The sequence below is a fragment of the Nannospalax galili genome, unplaced genomic scaffold (genome assembly GCF_000622305.1).
Source record: "Nannospalax galili isolate Female #2095 unplaced genomic scaffold, S.galili_v1.0 scaffold1398, whole genome shotgun sequence".
NCBI classification, from domain to species: Eukaryota; Metazoa; Chordata; class Mammalia; order Rodentia; family Spalacidae; genus Nannospalax; species Nannospalax galili.
In genome coordinates this window covers 427,056-438,750 of record NW_008342016.1, presented here as the reverse complement: position 1 = coordinate 438,750, position 11,695 = coordinate 427,056, and positions in this window count along the sequence as shown.

The following is an 11,695-nucleotide window of genomic DNA, read 5'->3' as shown; positions in this document are numbered from 1 at the left end:
ATGTGGGTGAGTATATTGCCTGTATGTATGTAAGTGCACCTGTGTTGTGCAATGCCTGAGAAGGTCAGAAGAGAGCGTTGGATTCCCTGAAACTGGAGTTAGGGATGGTTGTTAGCTGCCATGTGTGTGCTAGGAATTGAACACAGGTCCTCTGCAAGAGCAGCCAGTGCTCTTAACTATTGAGCCATCTTTCCAGTCTGACACTGGTGGCTTTATAAGAAGAGGAAGTGATGCTTGATTTGACACTTGCTAGCTGGAGTTTGCCATGTAATGCCTGACATGCATACAGTAGTAAAGCCCTTATCACATGTTGTACTATACTTCTGAATTTTCTAGCTTCCAGAACCATGAACTAAATAAATCTTTATTCTTTATAAATTGTCTAGTCTATGTTATTCAGTTTTACCAACAGAAAATAGATTAAGACACAGCTTATTTGAGCCAATGCTCTCACTTTTATTCTTTTTCTAGTTGGAAGAATTGGGTTATTGTCTGTAGTTGAAAAAAGCCATTTTGCTGGACATGGTGGCACATGCCTTTACTCTCAGCACTCCAGAGGTAGAGGCAAGCAGATCTCTGTGAGTTCCAGGCCAGCTGGGGCTAAAGGGAAACACTGTCTCAAAAAGATCAGAAAAAAAAAAAAAAAGAAAGCCATTTTATCTGGAATTAGACTATGACAGTGACACAAAAACTTTTTGGTTGTGTTTTTTTGTTGTTGTTACTGAGACAGGGTTTCATTGTTCTTGAACTTGTGATCCTACTTTCTCAACCTCTCAGATACAAGGTTTACAGGTACGTGCCACCATGCCTGACTTCAAAACATACAGTATTAAATAAACTGAATAAAATGCTATCTTTTTAACCTTCCCTCCAAATAGAAACAAGATAGTTCCTGTTTTGAAGCCAAATCAGTGGTCTTTTAAATTATGTATTCCATTTCCAGATTGATACTGGAAACTTTTCATCAAAAGTTTAAATATTTTGGGGTGGAAGAGATGTCTCAGCAGGTTACAAGCACTGGCTGTTCTTGCAGAGGAGCCAGGTTTGATCCTCTGCACCCACATGACAGCTCAGTAACTTCAGTTGCAGGGGATTTGATGCCCCCTTGACCTTCTCAGGCGTTGCATGACAAGGGTGCACCTACCTACAATATACTCATACATATTTTTTTTTAATTTTAAATATTTAACCGGGTGTGGTGGCACATGCCTTTAATCCCAGCACTGGGGAGGCAGTTTAAATATTTGACTGGTTACAATTTTTTAAAAAAATTTTTTTTTTTTTTAGTCTTTTTGAAATAGGGTCTCCCTGTAGCCCCAGTTGGCCTGGAACTCACTGTGTAGACCAGGCTGACCTTGATCTCACAGAAATCTGCTTGCCTCTGCCTCACAAGTACTAGAACTAAAGGCCTGAGCCACCATGCCAGGTCTAAAAAAAGTTTTTTGATTTATTTATGTGTATGAGTGTTTTGCCTGCATGTATATAAGTGCACCTGTGTCATGCAATGCCCACAGAGCTCCTCTGTAAGAGCAGTCAGTGCTCTTTATCACTGAACCATCTCTCCAACTCCAAGGTTGTAATTTTTTGTTTGGTTGGGGGCTTTGTTTTTTTCTTTTTGAGACAGGGTCTCCCTGTAGCCCCAGATGGCCTGGAACTCACTATGTAGACCAGGCTGGCCTCAAATTCACAGAGATCCACCTGCCTCTCTCTCCCAAGTACTGGGCCAAGGTTGTAATTTTTTAAGAACTATATTTTGGAAGCTGGGCATGGTGGCACACACTTGTTGTCCCAGCACTTGGGAGGCAGAGGCAGGCAGAACTCTGTGAGTTCAAGGCCTGCCTGGTCTACATAGTGAGTTCCAGGCCAGCTGGGGCTACAGGGAGACCGTCTCAAAAAGACAAAAAAAAATTATATTTTGGGGACAGGGTCTCATATAGCCTAGTCTGGTCACAATTCGCAATCCTGCTTCAGCTTTCCGAGTACTGAGCTTACAGCTGTGTACTGCCATACTTGGTCTCATTCTTTTTCCTTCTTGGACTGATCATTTTACATCTCCCAGAGAGGATCACCATACTAAAAATTCAGAAAGTTCTCACTTTGCACAGTAATGTAGGACCATACAAATAACTATGGCAATTAAAAATGTGCAATTATCAGGCAAGGGAGATAGCTCAGCCATAAAGGACTTGCCTTACAAGCATGAGGACCTGAGTTCAATTCCCAGAGCTCATGTAACAAAAGCCAGGGGTTGCTGGCAGGTTGTCTATCCCAGCTTCCCCTGCTGGGAGTGGCTGGCCTTATTCAAGGACCTGATCACCTGAAATCTGTCTCAGTGCATGCATGTCTCTTCTAAACCTGGAAAGAATTATTGTTTAAAACATCAAATTTAGCTGGGCATGGTGGCACACGCCTTTAGTCCCAACCCTCGGGAGTCAGAGGCAGGCAGCTCTCTGTGAGTTCAAGGCCAACCTTGTCTATATAGTGAGTTCCAAGTCAGCTGGGGCTACATGGAGACCGTGTCTCAAAAAGACCAAAAAGTAAAAAACAAAAACACTACTATTAAACTTATAGGTTTAGGCAAGTTTCCAATATGTAATCCCCTGCTCTTTTTTTTCTTAAAGACACAACTCACCATGAACACCAGGACCCCCTCAAACTTGTAGCAATCCTACTGCCTCTGCCTCCTGAGTACTAGGATTACAGACATGCTCCACTATGTCCAGCAATTTTTTATTTAAAATTTTTATTTTTCAAGAACTCCGTATATGAAAACTGTATGTCATTTATACCCTTCTTTTTCCTCCCTCCCAACTCCTCCTGTCTCCAGCTCCCTCTCAAGTTCATGACCTCTCAAGACCTCTTCTTCTATAATTATTAGTTACATATATATGTATGTATATAAACATATCCAAGGCCTATTTAGTGTTGCTCTTATGCACACATGTTTAGGGCTGACCACCTGTGATTGGATAGTGTATCAGGGTGCTTGTTCTTGGAGAAGACTGATTCCTCCTCTTTCTGCAGCCATTGATCCAGCACTGAGTTTTTTGGGGAGAGGATACAATTTTCAATATAAAATATCTGCAAGAAATCCTTTAATATGAAGTTCTTTGCCAGCATCACTTCCTTTGAGACACCTTGTCACAGCCACTTTCCTCACTAATGTCACAAACTACTTGCAGTAGCTCCTCCCTGGCTCTTTAGACCCTCTCCAGTGGTGGCAGCACCAATGTGCCCATCATAAGCTATTTCTTCTATCACTCTGTTCATGTTGGAGTCTAATTCTACTTCTTGCATTGTCAATTTTTGTTTCTTTGCTACACTTTCATCCTTATTAGTTGATACCATCTTTCATTTATTTTGTTTTTAAAATATCACATGGGATTATCAGTGGTATCTGCCTGCTTTTTTGTCTCCATGTGAACAGGATGATTGGCACACCATGACCAAACACAGACTTTGAAAGAACAAACATGATTGGTCATTGATCATAATACACATCGTTTGTTTGTGTAATAGTTGGTTGAGGAGCTAGCAGTGACATTTGTATTTTATGCAATTATTCTCAGCTAATTGTGGCATGATCCCAAGAGCCAAACCCAAGGCCTTGAGCATGTTAAGTTCTCTACCACTGAACTACACCTCTAGCTTCAGTGTATATCCTTGACTGAGTAATGCTTTAATGGAATGAAATAGCATTAAATATCAATGCTGTTCCTCTCTTTTTCATTTGTTTATTTTTAAAAATATTTATTTTTATTTTATGTGTATGCATGTATGTGAGTGCACCGTGTCATGCAATGCCTCGGAGGTCAGAAGAGGGCATGAGTTTCCCCTGGAACTAGAGTTAAGGATGGTTCATAGTCGCCATGTGGGTGCTGGGAATCGAACCTGGGTCTTCTGCAAGAGCAGTTAGTGCTCTTAACCACTGAGCCATCTTTCCATTCACCTGTTCTTTTCATTTCTATAAAGAAAATGCATTTGCATAGATAAATACAATAGGAGTGGGAGACATTTTATTACAGCAATGCCGCTCCTTTCTTGAATTCCTCCCAAGCAACATGTCACATTTTTTAACTTTTGTGGAAACAAGAATTTGGATATCTGGGCCTGGAGAGATGGCTCAGCGGTTAAGAACACTGACTGTTCTTGTAGAAAACCTGGGTTCGAATCCCAGCACCCAGACGGCAGCTAACAACTGTCCGTAATTCCAGTTTCAGGGGATCCAACAGCCTCTTCTGTCCTCCATGGGTATTGCATGACATGGGTATGCTTACTTACACGCAGGCAATATACACATACACATAAAATAAAAATAATAAAAGAATTTGGAAATCTTCTGTTCTAGTCTTATTTCTGTTCCTGTGATAAAATATCCTGACATAGGGATAGTAACACGGTAACATAGGGGAGGAAAGGGTTTATTTGGCATACAGTTCCAAGTTGTAGTCTATTTCAGAAAATTAAGGGTGGAACTCAAGCAGCTAGTTACATCATATCCACAGTCATGAGCAAAGACGTAACATTTGCTTCCTCTCATCTGGCTTTCTCCTGTCTTAAATATTTAAGAACCCTTGCCTAGGGAATGGTGCTGCTCCCAGTGAGTCTTCCTGTGTCAATTAACAAGAAAATCGCCCACAGATATTCCCACAAACCAACCTGATCTAGATAATTCCTCTTTAAGACTCTCTTCCTGTCAGGTATGGTGTTACACACAGTTACTTAATCCTAGCACTCGGGAAGCAGACAATGGTGGATTTCTGGGGTTGGGGATTTAGTTCAGTGGTAGAGCACTTGCCTAGCAAGCGCAAGGCCCTGGGTCCGGTCCTCAGCTCCTGGGGGGTGGGGGACTGGGGGAGACAAAAAAATGGTGGATTTCTGTGATTTCAAGTTTAGCTTGGTGTATATAGAGAGTTCCAGGCTAGTCAGGGCTACATAGTGAGAGTATGTTTCAACAAAAAAAACAAAACAAACTCTCTTCCCAAGGTTGTGACAAGTTGACAATTAAAAACTAAACATCACAGCTGGTAAGATAGCCCAACAATTAAGAACAGTTACTGTTCTTGCAGAGGACTAGGGTTCGGTTCCCATTATCCACATGGCTGCTCACAACCATCTATAACTCCAGTTGTCTTCTGGTCACCTAGAGAAAAAAAAAAAAAATCTGAGCATCACATCTTCTAACTTATAAAAGTATTTGTCATTAGAATGTTCTCTCTCTCTTTCTCTGTCTCTCTGTCTCTCTCTCTCTCTCTCTCTCTCTCTCTGTATTTTGCGGGGGTTGCATGTATGCATGTATGGAGGCTGGAGGTCAATGTGAAGTGTTTTCCTCAATTACTCTCCATTCTATTTTTGAGACAGGGTCCCTCATTGTGCCTGAGCTTGCCAGTATGGATAGACGAGTTGACTAGTAAGCCCCAGGAGGGGTCCTCCTGTCTGCCTATCCAGTGCTGGGATTACAGGTGTATGCCACTGTGCCTGGCTTTTTGAGTGGGTGCTGGGGATCTGAACTCAGGTCATCATGCTTATGCAGCAAGCACTTTACTAACTGAACTGTCTCCCAAGCCCCAGAATGTTCATGTGGATGCATGTAGAGGTCAGAGGTCAACCTTGGATCTGTTTTTCCTTAGGAACTGTCCATCTTGTTTTTTGAGACAGGCTCTCTCACTGGGACCTGGAGCTCATGCATTAGGATAGAGTGGCTGGTCAGTGAGTCGAAGGGGTCTACCTTTCTGTGCCTTCCAAGTGCTGCGATTATAAGCCACCATGCCCGACTTTTTAATGTGGGTTCTGGAATTGAACTCAAATCTTCATGCTTGTGCAGCAAACACTTAAACAACCGAGCTTTCTCCCTATACTCATGCAATAGACTTTTAAGCAATAATTCAGAACCAGGGAACATTAGGTACCTTAAGCAAAAGTTTTGTTTCCTTACAGGTTCTTCTTTTATTCTCTAGACTGCCTTAGCTTCCTCCATGCTAAGATTAGAGACTTGTACCTGGGCATGCTGGCACACACCTTTAATCCTACCATTTGGGAGGCAGAGGTAGGTGGATCTCTGTGAGTTCGAGGCCAGCCTGGTCTACATATCGAGTTCCAGGACAGCTGGGGCTACAGGGAGACCCTGTCTCAAAAAGACCAAAAAAAAAAAAAAAGTAGAGGCTTGTAGTATCCCACATAACTTGGAAGCAAAAATTTTAATTGGGCCATATAACAATAATCTGCAAAAATTCTGCAAAATAACAATATAATGAATTCAATTGAAGAATTATTGGTTCTATATTGTTATGATTCTACAAGCACATACCTGGTTAGGTAGATCCTATAATATATATTTTAAAGATTTAATTTTACTATTTTTTATTTATGTGTGTGTATATATGTGCCATATGTGTTGTTCTAGTTTGTTTCTCTATTGTTGTGACATAACACTCTGACCAATACCAACTTATGGAGGAATGGGTTTATTTATCCTACATCTCCTGGTTCACAGTTCACCAGGGAGCCCAAGCTGGGAACTCAGGTCAGGAACCTGGAGGCAGGAGCTGGAGTACAGCCCTTGGAGGAACACTGCTTACTGGCTTGCTCCCCTGACTCCTGCTCAACCTGCTTTCTTATACAACATAGGCTCACCTGCCCAGGGGTGGCACCACCCACAGTGGGCTGGACCCTCCCACATCACTCAGTAATCAAGAAGATACCCCATAGACATGGCCACATGCCAGTCCAATGGAGGAGGAAATTCATCAGTTGAGGCTCCCTCTACCCAGGTGTGTCAAGATGACAACTAAAGTTATCCAGCACATGTGTGCTTGTACCTATAAAGGTAAGAAGAAGGTATCATAGTCCCTGAAACCAGAATTATAGGTAGTAGTGAGCCACGCAACATGGGTGCTGGGAACCGAATGCAGGTTCACTGGATGAGCAGCAAGTACTCTTTACTCCTGAGCCACCTCTCCAGTCCCACCTATGATACTTTCTATGCATCAAATTTGGCAACTTTAGCCAAGGCACCTCTGTGCTCCAGAGACAAAATAGAAAATAATGCTCTGTCTTCAATGAATCACAATATGCCCGCCTTTATTTACATTTTAATTTTATTCTTCATGTGTACACAGCAACACGTTTGCCCACTGAGTCACCTCACCAACCAAGTCTCAATATGCCTTTGAATAGCATCACTGAAAATAACATCATGACCAACTATCTATAATGCAATTTTACAGTTAACTGCAGAGTTCATAAATATGTTTTTGAAGTGTTGAGGATTGAACTTGGAACATCGTGTATACTAAGCAAATGTTCTACCACTGAGCTACACTCCCAGCCCCAGAGTTTGTTTTAATTTTATTTTAGGTGTATGAGTGTTTTGTCTGCATATATGTATGTGCACTGTGCCCATGTGGTACTTCTAGAAGCCAGAAGAGGGTTTCAGATCCCCCGGAACTGAAATTACAGGTGGTTGTGAACAGCCATATGGGTACTGGGAACTGAACCTGGGTCCTCTGCAAGAGCAGCCAGTGATCTCCATCTCTCCAGCCCCCAGAGTTTTTTTCTTTTTTAATGAAATGTTAATAAGGTACTAATTCTCAAAATGAAGTTGTGGAGTTAAATTAAATGCAAATGTCTTTTCACTATAATAGCTTGTAGCCCCAGCTGGCCTGGAACTCACTATGTAGACCAGGCTGGTCTTGAACTCAGAGATCTGCCTGCCTCTGCCTCCAAAGTGCTGGGACTAAAGGCATTTTTTTTTTTTTTTTGGCCCTTGTGTTTTGGGCCTTTTTTTTTTTATATATTGGTCTTTTTGCAACAGGGTTTCCCTGTAGCCTCAGCTGGCCTGGAACTCACTATGTAGACTAGGCTGGCCTCGAACTCACAGAGATCTACCTGCCTCTGCCTCCCAAGTGCCGGGACTACAGGCGTGTGCCACCACACCTGGCCACAGTCATACTTTTTATATTTTATTATTTTTATGTGTATGTGTGTATTGCCTGCATGTAGGATTGCCTGCATATAGGTAAGTGCATCCGTGTCATGCAAAGTCCTTAGAGGACAGAAGAGGCTGTCAGATCCCTTGGAACTGGAGTTACAGACAGTTGTTAGCTGCCATGTGGGTGCTGGGATTCAAACCTGGGTCTTCTGCAAGAAGTTCAGCCAGTGTTCTTAACCTCTGAGCCATCTCTCCAGCCCCCAACAGTCATATTTTATTTTATCTTTCAACAACATTGTTTTAGATGGAGAAAGTATCAATACTGTGTATTACAGACCAGATAACTAAGGACCAGAGAAGTTCATTAACTTCCTCAAGGCTACATGTTAGATAAGTGAGAGGCAACCTTGGCCCCAATCTAAATCTCCTTTGCTTTCCTTCTGTGGTACTCTGGGGGTAGTGTTTGTGTGTGTGTGTGTGTGTGTGTGTGTGTGTGTGTGTATGTGTTTAAACCTTTCCTTTTACTTCCATACTAACTGTTCCTGAGAATCAGGATGAAGATTCACAGGTTTCCACCCCAGAAATCTGGGATGGAGGTTGTAAGATTCTACACAATCAGCATTCATCATCAACATTAGGAATTAAACTAAATCCCTAAAACCACTCAAAGGAGAACAGGCATGTGTTTGTTCAGAACTTGGCAAGAGGGTCAGTCACCATTGCTTGTCCTTTCCAGAGGCTCAAAACAAGCAGGGACATGAGAAGGCTTTATTAAAAACAAAAAACAGAAGAAAAGGCTGGGAGTGGTGACACATGCCTTTAATCCCAGCACTCGAGAGGCAGAGGCAGGCAGATCTCTGGAAGTTCGAGGCTAGCCTGGTCTACATGGTGAGTTCCAGGACAGCTGGGGCTACAGGAAGACCCTGTCTCAAAAAGACCAATAAAACAGTCTATAAAGAGGAGTGTCAACTCAGAGGAAACCATCTCATTCATCCTTCCAAATGAGGCCAGGCACGGTCGAGCAGGACCTTTGACTTATATTCACATAGATAGAACTGGTAAAAGGAGCCAGGAGCTCCTCCCAAACCTATGTGACCCCTGAGGAACAGAACAGATCCTGAAATGACCTTAAGTGTAAAAATTAATTGATTTATTTGGGCCAATTGTATGGTCTTAAATACCCAAAAGGAAAGTATAACCAAAGAATAAAGCCATCAGTATATTTCTTTAAGAGTTCAAGGGATTACATTTCCCAGACATTAGGCTTAAGTCTATATAAAAGGTTATTTAGACAATTATTTCTCATTGATGATTTTGTTCTTAACCAGAAAGTACTGCTCAGATGTAAATCTTGATCTCCAATACTGTAGTGTCCACCTGTAGCTAAGGAGACAACCAGCTATTGTTCTAAAATGATGGATACATTTTTCTCCTCCTATCTAGAAGCCTTTGAGAGGGAGTTGACAGATTCTAAATACTCCAACAGCTATCAAAATACCTGAAAGCAAATCCTGAACCCATCACTCCAGCCTTGGAAGGCAAAAGAAAAATGAGGAGGAACCCAATAGAGGGATGCTTTTGGAAGCCCCTGTCAAGAAATTCCAATGGACTCTCATATGATCATTTGAAAATTGCCCTGTTCTGACTTTTTTTCTAGTTCCTTATCTAGAGCTTGTAATGCTAATTACTCTTGCCTTTACTTCTCCTTCACATCTCCTAGTCACCAGTCAAGGACTTTCTTTTCCCCCTAGAGATAAGAGTTATGCAACTTGGGAGTCTTTTAGATAGACGCACTGAAGGGGTATTCCAATTGCCTCACCCTATGTCCCTGTTCAGCATATAAGAAGCCAGAGCAGTTTGAGTCCAGATTCCCTATTGGCAATTTGGGTAACCTCTTCAGAGGGTAGTCTGATAAGAATAGGAGGTAGGAATTGGCTAGGCAGTTAGGGTAAAAAGACCCCAAAGAGCCGGGCGCACACCTTTAATCCCAGCACTTGGGAGGCAGAGACAGGCAGATTTTTGTGAGTTTGAGGCCAGCCTGGTACATAGTGAGTTCCAGGACAGCTGGGGCTACAAGGAGACCCTGTCTCAAAAAGACCAAAAAAAAAAAAAAAAAAAAAAACCCCTAAAAAAAAAAAAAGACCCCAAAGAAAAGTAGCCAGTGTCTTGGCTAAAACTCACAATGTCCTTGGGCCTCTTAACAACATACTCTGTTCCAAAGTTCCAAAGGCCAAAAATGTCAAAAATGATGTCATAGAAGTGTACCTGCTATGGTAATGAAAGGCCTTAGACAGAGGGCCTCAGAGGGACCCCGGCGTGGGCAGGAACATTTGGGTGCTGGTGAGGTTTGCCTGTACCCCATATTCTTGACCCAATTTACAATTAAACTGGTGTGATGTGATGGAGTTGGAGATAAGGACCTGGATGGGCATGGATTTGATCCAAACACCTTATATGCATATATGAAATTCTCAATAAATTATTTATTTTTAAAAAAGACCAAAAAACAAAACAAAACAAACAAACAAACAAAAAAAAAAAACAAAAAAAAACAGAAGAAAAAGACAGAGGAGGAAGAAAGCTGGGGAGTGATCACCCTAGATATCTGATTCGAGGATGTTGGCATGGGAAAGCAGGATGGGCTACAAGCATACGTGACTGATGTCTGGTTGGTCCTGAGGTGGAAGCAGGAATAGAAATAGAAGTTGGCAGTAGTTGGCTGATTGTTCAGCAGAGGTTGTGGTTTGGTTTTGTCAGCTTTTTAGGGAGTTCAGAGCTCTCCAATCATGCAAAGTGTGGCCAGTGTCCATCTGCATATTCTGCCTTTCAGACCGTACTTTAAGAAATGCACTGGTTCTCTGGCGGTGGTTCCAGCCTGAGCTTCTTCCAGAAGCTCCATGACAGCCATGGACCATTTTTCAAAACTCGATTACCAGTTCTCAGTCCTCTGAAGTGCTCATAAATTACTCAAAATCTTGCTGATAAATTAAAATATCTGATACTAGCTTTTGTTGTAAAAAGAAAATGAACTTTCCGGTGTAGTCCATGGAGATCTTTATATGAAGACTCACTGTCACCAGAAGGCTGGAGGTCGCTCCTCCAGCTACTTATGTTCTAACACAACAACCCTGAATCCTGGTACTAGCACCCAGCCTTTGCCCGGACTACCCCCAGTTTTCCTGAAAGCTTCCCAGTTAACTCCTGGTGTGCTAGTGAGCCCCAAGGCTCCCTCCTGCGCGCTCTGCTGGAGGCAGGATGGGGTTTGTGGGAAAGCTGCTACTTGTGGCACTTGAAGGCAGCCCCAACCCCAGACCTTTAGTTTTGCCGCCTTCTCTCCGCACTTTCTCTGCCCGCGCCATCAGGGCCGGGGCTGGTGAGAGGTCTTGAGGGAGAGGGAACGCACGCACATTCATCTACGGTATGAACTCGGGCCTTGGTTGTCTAAGAGAAGGCGTTTCGATGAGTATGTTGCACGCGGGAGCAAGAGCGGAGCGGGGCTGGCCACCTGCTGCGGGAGCCCACGTTGCGGTGGCCGCGACTGCGGGGGGCTGCGGGGCGGAGGCGGGGGAGCCGCCGGGCACCAAAATAGGAGCCGCGTGTGGGCCGGGGCTGCACTAGCAGGCAGCCTCCGCCGCACCACGCCCGCCGCTTCCAAAGATGGTCAGAGGGTCCGGAGGCGCTCCCGCCCCCGCTCGCCGCTAGCCGGGGCCGCCGGCGTCCTGCCCGGCCAGCGGAGGTAAGTGCGGTGCGGAGCCGCGGCCCCAG